Source organism: Arachis stenosperma, chromosome 3, assembly GCF_014773155.1.
Source record: "Arachis stenosperma cultivar V10309 chromosome 3, arast.V10309.gnm1.PFL2, whole genome shotgun sequence".
NCBI classification, from domain to species: Eukaryota; Viridiplantae; Streptophyta; class Magnoliopsida; order Fabales; family Fabaceae; genus Arachis; species Arachis stenosperma.
In genome coordinates, this window is record NC_080379.1 from 67,489,788 (window position 1) to 67,508,338 (window position 18,551).

At 40.9% G+C, this 18,551-nt stretch overlaps 1 non-coding gene across 1 annotated transcript; it reads right to left on the reverse strand.

The window, feature by feature from the left end:
* Positions 1 to 1,499: 1,499 nt before the first annotated feature.
* Positions 1,500 to 1,607, reverse strand: LOC130972122 (small nucleolar RNA R71). Its single transcript, XR_009083319.1, has one exon. It is a non-coding gene; the product is annotated as a small nucleolar RNA R71 (small nucleolar RNA).
* Between the last annotated feature and the right edge of the window lie 16,944 nt (positions 1,608 to 18,551).

The window sequence follows — 18,551 nt, forward strand, 5'->3', positions numbered from 1 at the left end:
ATTGTTATTTGATTTTAGTTGCATTTTGATTATTAAAAATCCAAAAATATTTTTAATTTGTGTCTTCTCAAGTCAATAATACAGAGAATTGAAGATTCAGAACATACAGCAGAGGAATTGCACAGAAAAAGCTGGGCGTTCAAAACGCCCAGTGAAGAAGGACAGACTGGCGTTTAAACGCCAGCCAGGGTACCTAGTTGGGCGTTTAACGCCCAAAATGGTATAGTTTTGGGCGTTAAACGCCAGAATGTGCACCATTCTGGGCGTTTAACGCCAGGATGCCACAAGGGGGAGGATTTTGTTTTCAAATCAATTTTTTTTCAAGTTTTCAAAGTTTTTCAAAATCAAATCTTTTTCAAATCATATCTTTTCAATCAAATGTTTCCAAAATCAATTTCATTCCTTTTGCAAAGATACTTGCTAACAATTAATGATTTGATTGAACATTTCAAGTATGTTTCCTTTTCTGTTGAGGAAGGTTTAATTTTTGAATCATATCTTTTCTTGTTAGACAAGTCATTAATTTTAAAATCAAATCTTTTTAAAATGTTTTTCAAATCATATATTCTCAATCGCATCTTTTTAAAGCCAATCATATCTTTTTAATCACATCTTTTTCAAAATAGTTTTCAATTAAATCTTTTTAACTTCTAATTTAAAAATCTTTTTCAAAAATCACTTGATTTCTTTCCCACTCTTATTTTCGAAAATCAATTAGTGTTTTTCAAAAATGTTTTCAAAATCTTTTACTTAATTTTCAAAAATTGCTTCCCTTCTTCCCACATCCTTCTATTTATGGACTAACACTATTCCTTAATGCAAAATTCGAACTCCATCTTCTTTGATAAGTTCGAATTTTCTACTTCTGTCTTCTATCTTTCTTCTTCCTCTGACACCTCAAGGAATCTCTATACTGTGACATAGAGGATTCCATATTTTCTTGTTCTCTTCTCTTTCATATGAGCAGGAGCAGAGACAAAGGCATTCTTGTTGAAGCTGACCCTGAACCTGAAAGGACCTTGAAGCGAAAGCTAAGAGAAGCTAAGGCACAACTCTCTGTTGAGGACCTGACCGAATTCTTCAAAGAAGAAGACATGGCAGCCGAAAACAACAACAATGCCAACAATGCAAGGAAGGTGCTGGGTGACTTTACTACACCTACTCCCGACTTCTATGGGAGAAGCATCTCTATCCCTGCCATTGGAGCAAACAACTTTGAGCTTAAGCCTCAATTAGTTTCTCTAATGCAATAGAATTGCAAGTTCCATGGACTTCCATTGGAAGATCCTCATCAGTTTTTAGCTGAATTCTTGCAAATCTGTGACACAGTCAAGACTAATGGGGTTGACCCTGAGGTCTACAGACTGATGCTATTCCCTTTTGCTGTAAGAGACTGAGCTAGAATATGGTTGGACTCTCAACCTAAAGAAAGCCTGGACTCTTGGGAAAAGCTAGTCAATGCCTTCTTGGCAAAGTTCTTTCCACCTCAAAAATTGAGTAAGCTTAGAGTGGAAGTCCAAACCTTCAGACAAAAGGATGGTGAATCCCTCTATGAAGCTTGGGAAAGATACAAACAATTGATCAGAAAGTGTCCCTCAGACATGCTTTCTGAATGGAGCATCATAGGTATTTTCTATGATGGTCTCTCTGAACTGTCCAAGATGTCTTTGGATAGCTCTGCTGGAGGATCTCTTCATCTGAAGAAGACGCCTACAAAGGCTCAAGAGCTAATTGAAATGGTTGCAAATAACCAATTCATGTACACTTCTGAAAGGAATCCTGTGAACAATGGGACTAGTCAGAAGAAAGGAGTTCTTGAGATTGATACTCTGAATGCCATACTGGCTCAGAATAAAATATTGACTCAACAAGTCAATTTGATTTCTCAAAGTCTGTCTGGAATGCAAAATGCACCAAGCAGTACTAAGGATGCTTCATCTGAAGAAGAAGCCTATGATCCTGAGAACCCTTCAATGGAAGAGGTGAATTACCTAGGAGAACCCTATGGAAACACCTATAATTCTTCATGGAGAAATCATCCAAATTTCTCATGGAAGAATCAAGAGAGACCTCAACAAGGTTTCAACAACAATAATGGTGGAAGAAACAGGTTTAGCAATAGCAAGCCTTTTCCATCATCTTCTCAGCAACAGACAGAGAATTCTAAGCAGAACCTCTCTGACTTAGCAACCATGATCTCTGATCTAATCAAAACCACTCAAAGTTTCATGACTGAAACAAGGTCCTCCATTAGGAATTTGGAGGCACAAGTGGGACAGCTGAGCAAGAAAATTACTGAACTCCCTCCAAGTACTCTTCCAAGCAATACAGAAGAAAATCCAAAAGGAGAGTGCAAGGCCATCAACATGGCCGAATTTGGAGAGGAAGGAGAGGCAGTGAACGCCACTGAGGAAGGCCTCAATGGACGTGCACTAGCCTCTACTGAGTTCCCTACTGAGGAACCATGGGAATCTGAGGCTCAAATTGAGACCATAGAGATTCCATTGGATTTACTTCTGCCATTCATGAGCTCTGATGAGTATTCTTCCTCTGAAGAGGATGAGTATGTCACTGAAGAGCAAGTTGCTAAATACCTTGGAGCAATCATGAAACTAAATGACAAGTTATTTGGAAATGAGACTTGGGAGGATGAACCCCCTTTGCTCACCAAAGAACTGGATGACTTGTCTAGGCAGAAATTACCTCAAAAGAGACAAGATCCTGGGAAGTTTTTCATACCTTGTACCATAGGCACCATGACCTTCAAGAAGGCTCTGTGTGACTTAGGGTCAAGTGTAAACTTCATGCCTCTCTCTGTAATGGAGAAGCTAGGGATCTTTGAGGTACAAGCTGCAAGAATCTCACTGGAGATGGCAGACAACTCAAGAAAATAAGCTCATGGACTTGTAGAGAATGTTTTGGTAAAAGTTGAAGACCATTACATCCCTACTGATTTCATAGTCCTAGAGACTGGGAAGTGCATGGATGAATCCATCATCCTTGGCAGACCCTTCCTAGCCACAGCAAAGGCTGTGATTGATGTTGATGGAGGTGAACTAATCATTCAAGTGAATGAAGAATCCTTTGTGTTTAAGGCTCAAGGATATCCCTCTGTCACCATGGAGAGGAAGCATGAAGAGCTTCTCTCAATTCAGAGTCAAACAGAGCCCCCACAGTCAAACTCTAAGTTTAGTGTTGGGAGGCCACAACCAAACTCTAAGTTTGGTGTTGAACCCCCACATTCAAACTCTAAGTTTGGTGTTGGGAGGTTCCACCATTGCTCTGAGAAAATGTGAGGCTCCATGAGAGCCCTCTGTCAAGCTACTGACATTAAAGAAGCGCTTGTTGGGAGGCAACCCAATGTTATATTTTATCTATTTCCTTTTGTCATTTTATGTTTTTTGTAGGTTGATGATCATAAGAAGACACAAAATCAATTGAAAAAGCAAAAACAGAATGAAAAATAGGAAGAAAAATAGCACACCCTGGAGGAAGAACCCACTGGCATTTAAACGCCAGTGAGGCTAGCAGTTGGGCGTTTAACGCCCAGTCTGGCACCATTCTGGGCGTTTAACGCCAGAAAGGGGCACCAGACTGGCGTTAAACGCCAGAAAAGGGCAAGAACCTGGCGTTAAATGCCAGGAATGGGCACCAGCCCGGCGTTTAACGCCAGAAATGGCTCAAAACGTGATTTTGAATGCCATTTGGTGCAGGGATGACTTTTCCTTGACACCACAGGATCTGTGGACCCCACAGGACCCCCACCAACCCCACCACCACCCTCTCTCTTCTTCACCCATTCACCAATCACCTCAATACCTTTTCCCCAAAAAAACCCCTCACCTATCAAATCCCATCTTTCTCTTCACCACTCACATCCATCCTTCATCCAACCTCACCCTTCAAATTCAAACCACTTTCCTCCCAAACCCACCCATAATGGCCGAACCCCATCTCCCCCCTCTCCTATATAAACCCTTCTTCACCCCTTCATTTTCACACAACCTAGAACGCCACTTCTCCCCCTCTTTGGCCGAATACATAAGCCACTCCCTTCTTCCTCATTTCTTCTTCTTCTACTCTCTTCTTTCTTCTTTTGCTCGAGGACGAGCAAATATTTTAAGTTTGGTGTGGTAAAAGCATTGCTTTTTATTTTTCCATAACCATTTATGGCATCCAAGGCCGGAGAAACCTCTAGAAAGAGGAAAGGGAAGGCAAAAGCTTCCACCTCCGAGTCATGGGAGATGGATAGATTCATCTCAAGGATGCATCAAGACCACTTCTATGAAGTTGTGGCCTTGAAGAAGGTGATCCCCGAGGTCCCCTTTTCACTCAAAAAGGGTGAATATCCGGAGATCCGGCATGAGATCCGAAGAAGAGGTTGGGAAGTGCTTACCAACCCCATTCAACAAGTCGGAATCTTGATGGTTCAAGAGTTCTATGCCAATGCATGGATCACCAAGAACGATGATCAAAGTGTGAACCCGGATCCAAAGAATTATCTTACAATGGTTCGGGGGAAATACTTGGATTTTAGTCCGGAAAATGTAAGGTTAGCATTCAACTTGCCCATGATGCAAGGAGATGAACATCCTTACACTAGAAGGGTCAACTTGATCAAAGGTTGGACCAAGTCCTCACAGTCATATGTGAAGAGGGCGCTCAATGGAAGAGAGATTCAAGAGGCAAGCCGGTTCAATTGAGAAGGCATGACCTCAAACCCATGGCTAGAGGATGGTTGGAGTTTATCCAACGCTCAATCATTCCCACTAGCAACCGGTCCGAAGTTACTCTAGACCGGGCCATCATGATTCATAGCATCATGGTTGGAGAAGAAGTGGAAGTTCATGAGGTTATAGCCCAAGAACTCTATAAGGTGGCGGACAAGTCCTCTACCTTAGCAAGGTTAGCCTTTCCTCATCTCATTTGTCACCTCTGTTATTCAGTTGGAGTTGACATAGAGGGAGACATCCCCATTGATGAGGATAAGCCCATCACTAAGAAAAGGATGGAGCACACAAGAGACCCCACTCATCATGAGATCCCTGAGATACCTCAAGGGATGCACTTTCCTCCACAAAACTATTGGGAGCAACTGAACACCTCCCTAGGAGAACTGAGTTCCAACATGGGACAACTAAGGGTGGAGCATCAAGAACACTCCATCATCCTCCATGAAATTAGAGAAGATCAAAGAATCATGAGAGAGGAGCAACAAAGACAAGGAAGAGACATTGAGGAGCTCAAGCACTCCATAGGATCTTCAAGAGGAAGAAAGAGCCGCCATCACTAAGGTGGACCCGTTCTTTAATCTCCTTGTTCTTTAATTCCTGTTTTTTCGAAAATTTAGTGCTTATGTTTATCCATGTTTGTGTCTTATGATCATTAGTGTCTTAGTGTCTATGCCTTAAAGTTATGAATGTCCTATGAATCCATCACCTTTCTTAAATGAAAACTGTTTTTATTACAAAAGAACAAGAAGTACAGGATTTCGAATTCATCTTTAGAACTAGCTTAATTAGTTTGATGTGGTGACAATACTTTTTGTTTTCTGAATGTATGCTTGAACAGTGCATATGTCTTTTGAATTTGTTGTTCATGAATGTTAAAATTGTTGGCTCTTGAAAGAATGATGAAAAAGGAGACATGTTACTGAGGATCTGAAAAATCAAAAAAAAAAATGATTCTTGAAGCAAGAAAAAGCAGTGAATACAAAAAAAAAAGAAGAAGAAGAAAAAAAATGAGAAAAAGAAAAAAAAAAGAAAGAAATAAAGTTGTGATCCAAGGCAAAAAGAGTATGCTTAAGAACCCTGGACACCTCTAATTGGGGACTTTAGCAAAGCTGAGTCACAATCTGAAAAGGTTCACCCAATTATGTGTCTGTGGCATGTATGTATCCGGTGGTAATACTGGAAGACAGAGTGCTTTGGGCCACGGCCAAGACTCAATAAGTAGCTGTGTTCAAGAATCATCATACTTAACTAGGTGAATCAATAACATTATCTGGATTCTGAGTTCCTAAAGAAGCCAATCATTCTGAATTTCAAAGGATAAAGTGAGATGCCAAAACTGTTTGGAGGCAAAAAGCTACTAGTCCCGCTCATCTAATTTGGAGCTAAGTTTCATTGATAATTTGGAGTCTATAGTATATTCTCTTCTTTTTATCTTATTTGATTTCAGTTGCTTGGGGACAAGCAACAATTTAAGTTTGGTGTTGTGATGAGCGGATAATTTGTACCCTTTTTGGCATTGTTTTTAGTATGTTTTTAGTAGTTTTAGTTAAGTTCTTAGTATATTTTTATTAGTTTTTAGTTAAAATTCACTTTTCTGGACTTTACTATGAGTTTGTGTGTTTTTCTGTAATTTCAGGTATTTTCTGGCTGAAATTGAGGGATCTGAGCAAAAATCTGATCCAGAGACTCAAAAGGACTGCAGATGCTGTTGGATTCTGACCTCCCTGCACTCGAAGTGGATTTTCTGGAGCTACAGAAGCCCAATTGGCGTGCTCTCAACAACGTTGGAAAGTAGACATCCTGGGCTTTCCAGCAATATATGATAGTCCATACTTTGCCCAAGATTTGATGGCCCAAACCGGCGTTCAAAGTCACCTACAGAAATTCCAGCGTTAAACACCGGAACTGGCACCTAAATGGGAGTTAAACGCCCAAATTGGCATAAAAGCTGGCGTTTAACTCCAAGAAGAGTCTCTACACGAAATTGCTTCATTGCTCAGCCCAAGCACACACCAAGTGGGCCCGGAAGTGGATTTTTATGTCATTTACTCATCTCTGTACACCCTAGGCTACTAGTTTCTTATAAATAGGACCTCTTACTATTGTATTTTTATCTTTGGATCTTTTGATCATTTTTCGATCATCTTTGGATCTTTGGATCTTTTGATCATTTTTCGATCTCTAGATCATCTTTGGACATCTAGTTCTTAGATCATTGGGAGGCTGGCCTCACGGCCATGCCTAGACCTTGTTCTTATGTATTTTCAACGGTGGAGTTTCTACACACCATAGATTAAGGTGTGGAGCTCTGCTGTACCTCGAGTATTAATGCAATTACTATTGTTCTTCTATTCAATTCCGCTTGTTCTTTGTCCAAGATATCACTTGTTCTTCAACTTGATGAATGTGATGATCCGTGACACTCATCATCATTCTCACTCATGAACAAAGTGACTAACAACCACTCTTGTTCTACAAGCAACAAGGCTCTAGTGTTTATCTCTTTGATTCCTGATACACGATGCATGGTGATCGCCTGACACCGAGTGCTCGCCTGACAACCGAGCCAGCATTCCGTGAGATCAGAGTCTTCGTGGTATAGGCGAGAACTGATGGCGGCATTCAAGAGAATCCGGAAGGTCTAACCTTGTCTGTGGTATTCTGAGTAGGATTCAATGATTGAATGACTGTGACGTGCTTCAAACTCCTAGCAGGCGGGGCGTTAGTGACAGACGCAAAAGAATCGCTGGATTCTATTCCGGCCTGACCGAGAAACCGACAGCTGATTAGCCATATGCTGTGACAGAGCATAGGAACATTTTCACTGAGAGGATGGGAGGTAGCCACTGACAACGGTGAAACCCTTGCATGAGCTTGCCATGGAAAGGAGTAAGAAGGATTGGATGAAGACAGTAGGAAAGCAGAGAGACGGAAGGGAAGGCATCTTCATACGCTTATCTGAAGTTCCTACCAATGAATTACATAAGTACCTCTATCTTTATCTTTATGCTTTATGCGTTTATCACCTATACCCATTTGAGTCTACCTGACTAAGATTTACAAGGTGACCATAGCTTGCTTCATACCAACAATCTCCGTGGGATCGACCCTTACTCACGTAAGGTATTACTTGGACGACCCAGTGCACTTGCTGGTTAGTTGTGCAAAGTTGTGTAGTGATCACAATTTTGCGCACCACATGGCATATCCGTGAGGTAAGTTACCATCTCTTTGGCAACTATCACAGTTACGCACAAACTCTCGGGAATCTTTATAGAGAGTAGGCCAGTAGAAGCCACATTGGAGAACTTTAGTGGCTGTTCGCTCACTTCCAAAATGTCCTCCATACTGTGATCCATGGCAATGCCATAGGATCCTTTGTGCTTCTTCTCTGGGTACACATCTGCGGATCACTCCGTCTGCACATCTCTTAAAGAGATATGGCTCATCCCGTAGGTAGTACTTGGCATCTGAAATTAATTTCTTTCTTTGCACTCTGCTGTACTCCTGGGGTATGAACCTCACAGCTTTATAGTTTGCAATGTCTGCAAACCATGGAGCTTCCTGAATGGCAAAGAGTTGCTCATCTGGGAAAGTCTCAGAGATCTCAGTAGAAGGGAGGGACGTCCCAGCTACTGGTTCTATTCGGGACAGATGATCAGCTACTTGGTTCTCTGTCCCTTTTCTGTCTCTTATTTCTATATCAAACTCTTGCAGAAGCAACACCCATCTTATTAGCCTGGGTTTTGAATCCTGCTTTGTGAGTAAGTATTAAGAGCAGCATGGTCAGTGTACACAATCACTTTGGATCCTACTAGATAAGATCTAAACTTGTCAATGGCATAAACCACTGCAAGTAATTCTTTTTCTGTGGTTGTGTAGTTCTTTTGTGCGTCATTTAGAACACGGCTGGCATAATAAATGACGTGCAAAAGCTTGTTATGCATCTGTCCCAACACTGCACCAATGGCATGGTCACTGGCATCACACATTAGTTCAAATGGCAATGTCCAATCTGGTGCAGAGATGACTGGTGCTGTGACCAGCTTAGCTTTCAGGGTCTCAAATGCCTGCAGACACTGTGTGTCAAACACAAATGGTGTGTCAGCAGCTAGCAGATTACTCAGAGGTTTTGCAATTTTCGAAAAAATCCTTTATGAACCTTCTGTAGAATCCTGCATGCCCCAGAAAGCTTCTGATTGCCTTAACATTGGCAGGTGGTGGTAATTTTTCAATTACCTCTACCTTTGCCTTATCCACCTCTATTCCCCTGCTTGAAATTTGTGCCCAAGGACAATTCCTTCAGTCACCATAAAGTGACATTTCTCCCAGTTTAAAACCAGGTTAGTCTCTTGGCACCTTTTCAGGACAAGTGATAGGTGGTTAAGACAGGAGCTGAATGAGTCTCCATATACTGAGAAGTCATCCATGAAGACTTCAAGAAATTTCTCCACCATATCAGAGAAGATGGATAGCATGCATCTCTGAAAGGTTGCAGGAGCATTACACAGACCAAAAGGCATCCTTCTGTAGGCAAACACGCCAGAAGGGCAAGTAAATGCTGTTTTCTCTTGGTCCTGAGGATCTACTGCAATTTGGTTGTAACCTGAATAGCCATCCAAAAAGCAGTAATAATCATGACCAGCTAGTCTTTCTAGCATTTGGTCTATGAATGGTAAAGGAAAATGATCCTTTCTGGTGGCTGTATTGAGCCTTCTGTAGTCAATACACATACGCCACCCTGTGACTATTCTTGTAGGAACCAGTTCATTTTTTTCATTATGAACCACTGTCATGCCTCCCTTTTTGGGGACAACTTGGACAGGGCTCACCCAGGGGCTATCAGAAATAGGATAAATAATCCCAGCCTCCAGTAATTTAGTGACCTCTTTCTGCACCACCTCCTTCATGGCTGGATTTAGCCTCCTCTGTGGTTGGACCACTGGTTTGGCATTATCCTCCAATAGGATCTTGTGCATGCATCTAGCTGGGCTAATACCCTTAAGATCACTTATGGACCACCCAAGAGCTGTCTTGTGTGTCCTTAGCACTTGAATCAGTGCTTCCTCTTCCTGTGGATTTAAAGCAGAGCTTATGATCACTGGAAAAGTTTCACCCTCTCCCAGAAATGCATACTTCAGGGATGGTGGTAGTGGTTTGAGTTCAGGTTTGGGAGGCTTATCCTCCTCCTGAGGAATTTTCGAAAATTCCTTTGTTTCCTCTGGTTCCTCTTGATCAGGTTGAGCATCCTTGAAGATGTTCTCAAGCTCTAATTCTAGGCTTTCAGTCATATTGATCTCTTCTACCAGAGAGTCAATAATGTCAGCGCCCATGCAGTCATTTGTTGTGTCTGGATGCTGCATAGCTTTTACAACATTCAACTTGAACTCATCCTCATTGACTCTCAGGGTTACTTCCCCTTTTTGTACATCAATGAGAGTTCTTCCAGTTGCTAGGAAAGGTCTTCCTAGAATGAGAGTTGCACTCTTGTGCTCCTCCATTTCCAGCACCACAAAATCAGTTGGAAAGGCGAATGGCCCAACCTTGACAATCATATCCTCTATTATGCCTGATGGATGTTTAATGGAGCCATCAGCAAGTTGGAGGCATATCCTGGTTGGTTTGACTTCTCCAGCCAACCCAAGCTTTCTGATAGTGGATGCAGGTGATGTGTGGAAAACGATCCAACACAAAACTCACCGGCAAGTGTACCGGGTCGCATCAAGTAATAATAACTCACATGAGTGAGGTCGATCCCACAGGGATTGAAGGATTGAGCAATTTTAGTTTAGTGGGTGGTTTAGTCAAGCGAATCAAGTGTTGGTTGAGTGATTTGTGTTTATCAGAAATTAAATGACAGTAAATGTAAAGGGGGAAGGGAGAAATGCAGTAAAATAAAGAACAGAAGAGTAAAAGTGCAGAAACTTAAAGAGCAAGAAAGTAAATGACTGAAACTTAAAGTGCAAGAAACTTAAATTGCAGTAACTTAATGGCAAGAAAGATAATTGCTGAATGTAAAGGGAATTGAGGAATGGGATTGCAGGATCTAAACAAGAAGAAGTAAATTGCAGTAAAGAAGGTAGCAGAAATTGAATTGGATGCAAGCAGAAATTTAAACAGCAAGGAAATTAAAGTGCAGTAAGGTTCATAAAGGAACCAAAAGTGATCTCAGGATCCCAAGGGCTTAGGTAGCAGAGCCTAAAACCCAATTTCCTTCCCAGATCTGAATGAACTAAGCAATTGACAGAAAATTAAGATGAAGAAGAACAGAATTTAAAGTGAATTATGCAGAAAGCAAATTTTAACAGAGCTAGAATGGGAATTGGGACAGAATTTCCCCAATTTCACACATCCACAACTCAGAAAACAGAAGAGGAGAATTGCCCAAGGGAATTGAGGAAGGAGATCAATCAACTCTCCCTTGATCCTCTGAAGTCTCGGTCAATTCTCTCCAGAACAATTCCAAGAGAGTCAAAGCTCCAAAGGAATGTGAAAATTCAAAAGCCAAGGTAAAAGTAAAAATTCAAAAGTGAGCATAAAAGTAGCTCAAAAGTTTTTTAATTACATCAAACTAAGTCCTATTTATACACTTTCTATTCTTGGATAATGGGATTTGGATGGGCTTTTGGATTGGTGAAGAAATGAATTCAAATTTATTTTTAATTTGAATTTTGGCCCAAAAACCACTCCCAGGAGGCTGCCCTGCCCTTGTGAAGGGCAGGGCAGAAAATTGATGCTAGGCACAAGAAGTTGGTGCGGCCATGTTGCTGTTGGTGCGAGTTGGTGCGCAAGAGGAGGAAATTTGGTGCGCCAGAGGCTGCCCTGCCCGCGCCAAGGGCAGGGCGGGCAAGGTTGATGCGCCAGGATGAGCGTTGCGCGCGATGGTGCTGCCAAGAAGAAAAGTGATGCGCCAGGAAGGAATTTGGCGCGCCAGGATGCGCTGGTGCGTGGGAGGCTGCCCTGCCGCGCCAAGGGCAGGCAGAAACGGTTGGTGCGCCAAGGAAGGAATGTGCGCGCGCGATGCTGCCAGGACGAAATTGGTGCGCCAGGGAGCAAAGTTGGTGCGCCATTCAAATTTCTGCCCTGCCCGCGCCAAGGGCAGGGCAGGATCCTTTCCTTCACATCGTGGGTTCGATCCTGGGAGAGTGCAAACACGCTAATTATTTTTCTTGGTTTCTTGGCACGCTAGTATGTCTCAAGGCTTGGCTTCCTCATGGTTCCTGGTTCGAACCTTGTGGCATGCATGGGTGTCATTTTCCTTTGAATTTCTTTCCTCATGGAGCCCGATCCTGCTCTCCACAAGGGCAGGGCAGAAATTGCTTCTCTTGGTTCCAAGGCATTATTTGTGCTCTGCCCTTGGAGTGGGCAGGGCAGAGTTGCCTTGTCTTGGTTCGTCACTTAGTGCTGCCCTCCTAGAGGCATTCTGCCCTTGTGGAGGGCAAGGTTGCTTCCCCCATTAGTTGAGGCACGCTTCTCCCTTTTTTGGCCACGCTTCCCTTTTCTTTTGTCACGCTTCTTAGGCCACGCTTTTCATTTTCTTTTCTTTTCTTCACCTAAAATAAACCAAACAACCACTCAAAGTATCACTAAATTCAAGAGGCTTATAAATCAATTAAAATGCAATTAAAATAAGCTTAAACCTCATGATTTATCATTAATTTCATAGTGGTTGCTTGATTTAGAGAAGTTATGCATTTTTACTCCAAATCACTAACTTAGGATGCAAGAAAGTGCATAAATGCTAACAAAACAAGTGAAATTAGCTTGAAAAATGGGTATATGATGACTTGTCATCACAACACCAAACTTAAACCTTGCTTGTCCCCAAGCAAGCATCAAAACTAAGAGTAAATGATATGAATAAGAAAAGAACATAAATCCTTATTATGCAGATAGCAGAACTTCAATTTATGGGGCATTTATGCAGACAATGATACTCACTTATTGTTGCTGCTGCATAATACACATTTTGCATCAAAGGTTTGCTAAACTTGCTGTCATAAGACTCACCTTTTGATTACTCCCTTGGTAACTTTTTTTGGCTTACAATGCTTTAACAAGCTTTTTATTCTTTTAGAGGTTGGGTGTTAAATGTTGCAGCTTAGCCTTTGGCTTCATTTTCTTTTATTTTGCTCAACATCTTTCCACCACAGACACTTAGCTCACTAATTCTTCCTAGGATCATTGATGCCCAGCATCTCTTTGGATCACTAAGTGCTTTATATCTAAGTTGCTCTTTATTGTGGATTTTCAATTGGCCATCCCAAATCAGTTGATCTAAGTGACCGGGTTTCAAAATACCCCTTAGAATTTACTCATCCAAGCAGATCTCAGTACAAGAACACCACAGGCATTTGTCCTAAGGTTCAAACCATTGGTGTCCAACCTTTATTCTTTGTTTTTCTTGCCATTTTGGCTTTTCTTTCCCTTTTCTTTTCTGTTTTTGTTACCAAGGGTTGTTTCATTATAGATAGAAGTCTTTGTAACAGCAAGCTAACTCACAATTGAATGAGAATGATATTATGCAACACTTATTTCATGAGTTGTGCATTTAATCATACACATGTGCCACCACTAACTTCCATTCGTACTCATGCAACATTGGATTTTTTTACTTTTCAATTCAAACCAAACTCTTTTATTCAAGCATATGGGAAACAAGACAATATTTAAAGCTAAGTGATGGATACAAGCATTATGCAGACTCATCATTTTTCACAAACAATTTCACTTGTAGCTAAATGAACACTTAGCAAGAAATACAATGGCTTCCAGAATTGAAACATCACATAGCAGCAAGGATTAAGTTCAGATACAACCTTTGAAGTTGCAGCCCTTTGAGTTTTCTTTCTGCTATGTCCTCTTTTGAGTTACAATGCATAATGTCTTCAAATATTGGCTTATATCCTGCATAGTTCTCAAAGTTGCTTGATTCTCAAGCCCTTAATTACATGGTTGGTAAGCATAATACTGAGTGTGGCTCTTGAATTGATTTTTGGTGTATGAACACCAAACTTAATTGTTTTGCCACTGTCTCAGATGTACCAAATTAACCATAAGTGAAACCATGTATCCTTGCTATAGGTTAAATGAAACAAAAGCTAAAACAATTTAACAGTTGAATAATATGTTTGCTTGCTTGGAGCTAGAATCATGCAAGAGATGAGAATGTGTTTTTAAATGATATTTTGGTGGAACACCAAACTTAGAAATTTCTCATTCTCCCTCAAATTGTTTTGGTGTGCAACACCAAACTTAGCTCCTTGCAATACATACCAATTGTTCAACATTTTATTGAAAACAAGCTATGAAAAGAAACTACCTCAGGTTGGGTTGCCTCCCAACAAGCGCTCTTTTATTGTCATTAGCTTGACATCTTCATTTTTGTTTCAAGAGGGATTCAGGTTCTGGACCTCTTTCTCTTGTTCCATTGCCCTCCTAGGTACAATTTTGCTCTATGTCCATTTGCAGTAAATTGATTCTTTGTTGCTTCATCTAGTAATTCGATGCTTCCATAAGGAAAAACCTTGGTCACCAAGTATGGACCAGTCCATTTAGACTTGAGCTTGCCAGGGAACATCTTGAGCCGTGAATTATACAAGAGTACTTGTTGTCCAGGTTTGAACTCCTTCTTCAAAATTTTCCTGTCATGCCATCTCTTAGCTTTCTCCTTGTATATCTTGGTGTTTTCATAGGCTTCCAGCCTAAACTCATCTAGCTCGTTCAGCTGCAACAATCTTTTCTCTCCTGCTGCTTCAGAATCCAAATTTAGAAGTTTAGTGGCCCAAAAGGCTTTGTGCTCAAGCTCTACAGGGAGATGACAAGCTTTGCCATATAACAGTTGAAATGGAGATTTCCCTATAGGAGTTTTAAAAGCTGTTCTGTATGCCCAAAGTGCATCTTCCAACTTCCTAGCCCAATCCTTTCTTGTGCTACCAACTGTTTTTTCTAGGATCTTCTTTAGCTCCTTGTTTGCCAATTCTGCTTGACCATTAGTTTGGGGATGATATGGTGTGGCTACCTTATGAATAACTCCATATTTGTGGAGGAGTTTCTCCATCTGTCTATTACAAAAATGGCCACCACCATCACTGATGAGACCCTTGGGTACTCCATATCTAGTAAAGATATGCTTCTTCAAAAATTGAAGAACAACTTGTGCATCACAGGTAGTTGTGGCTATGGCTTCCACCCATTTTGAAACATACTCCACTGCTACTAAGATATATCTAAATGAATAGGAGGGAGGAAAGGGTCCCATGAAATCAATGCCCCAAAGATCAAACAATTCTACTTCCAAAATGAAGTTTTGTGGCATTTCGTTCCTTCTTGTTAGTCCTCCTGCTCTTTGACATTCATTACATTGGTGGACAAACTCCCTTGCATCTTTGAAGATGGTTGGCCAATAGAAACCACTTTGTAGAATCTTTGCTGCTGTTCTGTCTGGACCAAAGTGTCCACCATAAGCTGAGCCATGGCAATGCCATAAATATCTTTTGTTTCACTTTTAGGAATACATCTCCTGATTATTCCATCAGAGCATCTTCTGAACAAATAGGGTTCATCCCACAAGAACTTCTTTGCTTCATTGATTAGTTTCCTCACTTGTTGCTTAGTGAATTCTTGTGGTATCTTTCTCCCTACTTTGTAGTTTGCTATATCAGCAAACCATGGTGTTGTTGGATTTGCATGAGGTGTTCATCTGGAAAGCTTTCATTCACAGGTAATGAAGCTTTTTGAATTGTCTCTGGTGGCAGCCTTGACAAATGATCAGCAACTAGATTTTCAGTGCCTTTTCTGTCCCTCACCTCAATGTCAAATTCTTGTAAGAGTAGAATCCATCTGATAAGCCTTGGTTTAGCATCCTGTTTTGACATCAAATACTTGAGAGCAGCATGATCAGTATAAACCACAATTTTAGATCCTATCAAGTATGATCTAAACTTATCAAATGCATAAACCACAGCTAACAATTCCTTCTCTGTTGTGGTGTAATTTTTTTGGGCTTCATTTAATACTTTACTTGCATAATATATGACATGATGCAAGTTTCCCTTCTTCTGTCCAAGTACAGCACCAATTGCAATCTCACTTGCATCACACATGAGTTCAAATGGTAAGTTCCAATCAGGAGGTGTGATAATTGGTGCTGTTGTGAGTTTCTGTTTTAAAGTTTCAAAAGCATGCTGGCAATCTTTATCAAAAACAAAAGGTTGATCAATCATCAAAAGATTACTCAAAGGTTTGGCTATTTTAGAAAAATCTTTAATAAACCTTCTATAAAAACCTGCATGTCCCAAGAAACTTCTGACAGATTTCACATTAGTTGGTGGGGGGAGTTTTTCTATTATTTCCACTTTTGCCTTGTCAACCTCTATTCCTCTTCTTGAAACTTTATGACCAAGAACAATCCCCTCAGGTACCATGAAATGGCACTTTTCCCAATTCAAAACCAAATTAGTTTCTTGGCACCGTTTCAAAACAAGAGTTAGATGGTTTAAGCAAGTCTTGAAATTATCACCAAAAACAGAGAAGTCATCCATGAAAACCTCTAAAAATTTTTCAACCATATCTGAGAAAATGGAAAGCATACACCTTTGAAAAGTGGCTGGGGCGTTGCATAATCCGAATGGCATTCTTCTATAAGCAAAAACTCCAACAGGGCATGTGAATGAAGTCTTCTCTTGGTCTTTTGGATCCACCACTATCTGATTATACCCAGAATAGCCATCAAGGAAGCAATAGTAAGCATGGCCAGCCAACCTCTCAAGCATTTGATCAATGAAAGGAAGTGGGAAGTGATCTTTGCGTGTGGCATCATTCAATCTTCTATAGTCAATACACATCCTCCATCCTGTCACTGTTCTGGTGGGAATGAGTTCATTCTTCTCATTAGTAATGACTGTCATCCCTCCTTTCTTTGGTACCACTTGGACTGGGCTTATCCATGAGCTATCGGAAATGGGATATATGATTCCTGCATTCCATAACTTCATCACTTCCTTTTGGACAACTTCCTTCATTGCAGGATTTAGTCTTCTTTGAGGTTGAATTACAGCTTTAGAATTGTCTTCCAAAGAATCTTATGCATGCATACTGTGGGGCTGATGCCTTTCAAGTCGTCAATGGTCCACCCTAAGGCATCCTTGTGGGCTCTGAGAACATCAAGAAGCTCTCCTTCTTCTTTCTTTGTCAAGGATGAATTGATGATAACCGGGAGGTTTTCTGAAGTCCCGAGAAATGCATATTTGAGATGAGAGGGTAATGGCTTCAGTTCTTGCTTTTGCACCTCTTCTTTCTTGCTTGGTTCCACTTCTTTGTTTATGAAAGCCTCAGCCACATATTCCTCTATTGTTTCTTGATTGTCCTTTTCTTGCTCATGCTGATCATTGTCTAGCATTTCTTCCACCAAGCTCTCTATCATATCCACCCTTAAATGATCTTCCTGCTCTGGAGGGTGTTGCATTGACTTAAAAACATTGATGATCATCTGCTCATTGTGTACTCTGAAAATCATTTCTCCTTTTTCCACATCTATGATGGCTCTTGCAGTTGCTAGAAATGGTCTGCCCAAGATGATTGAATTGTTGCCTTCCTCATCAGTATCTAGAATTACAAAATCTGCAGGGAAGATAAACTTCCCAACCTTACTAACAAATTTTCCACAATTCCATTTGGTATCTTGATTGATCTGTCTGCCATAACCAGTGACATCTTGGTGGGTTTGAGTTCTTCTATTGCCAACTTCTTCATCATGGACAAAGGCATTAAGTTGATACTAGCTCCTAGATCACAAAGAGCTTTATCCAAGGATAGTTTGCCTATAGTGCATGACACTACAAAGCTCCCTGGATCCTTGAGTTTTGGTGGGATTCCCTTTTGGAGCACGGCACTACATTCCTCATTAAGCATCACCGTTTCCTTCTCATTCCAATCTCTCTTCTTGTTGATGAGCTCTTTTAGAAACTTAGCATACAGGGGCATTTGCTCTAAAGCTTCTGCCAAAGGTATGTTGATCTCCAACTTCTTGAAAGTTTCAAGAAATTTGTGGAAGTGCTGGTCCTTTGTTTCCTTGTGAAATCTTTGTGGGTACGGCAGTGGTGGTGTTGAGCTCTTCACCACTTGATGCTGTTTTGGACTTGGTTCTTCCAAGATATTCTTTCCTTTCTTCAAATTCTGTGGCTTGTTATCTTCTTCTGTGAGTTTTTCTGGAGCATTCTTGCTTATCTTATCCTTGTTGATGGCTTCAGTGTTATCTTCCATGAGCTCTTTGGTTGCTCCTTGGTTGCTGTCTGTTAACACCCTTCCACTTCTTAGTTGCACCACCTTGCATTCTTCCTTTGGGTTGGGAATGGTATCACTAGGTAGTGAACTTGATGGTTTCTCAACAGAGATCTTCTTAGAGATTTGGCCAATTTGCCTCTCTAAGTTCTTCATGGTAGCTTCTTGGTTTTTGTTTGTCAATTCTTGGCTTTTCATTAGTTTCTCCAGGAGTGCTTCTAGATTGGTGATTCTCTGTGAATCTTGTGTGATGGGTTGGTTTTGGGGTGTTGGTGGATGAAGGTAAGTGTTTTGGTTAGTTGGGTGGTTATTGGTTGGGTATTGGTTAGAATTTGGGTAGTTGTTTTGTGGTTTTCTGTATGAATTTTGGTTAGTAGTTGGCTGGGGGTTGTGGTTTGTGTTTTTCCAATTGTTTTGGCCTGTGTTTCTTTGCCATGGTTGTTGATTTTGATTATGGTTGTCTCCCCATCTGAGGTTTGGATGATTCTTCCAAGATGGATTGTAAGTCTCTCCATAAACTTCATTTGTTCCCTGATT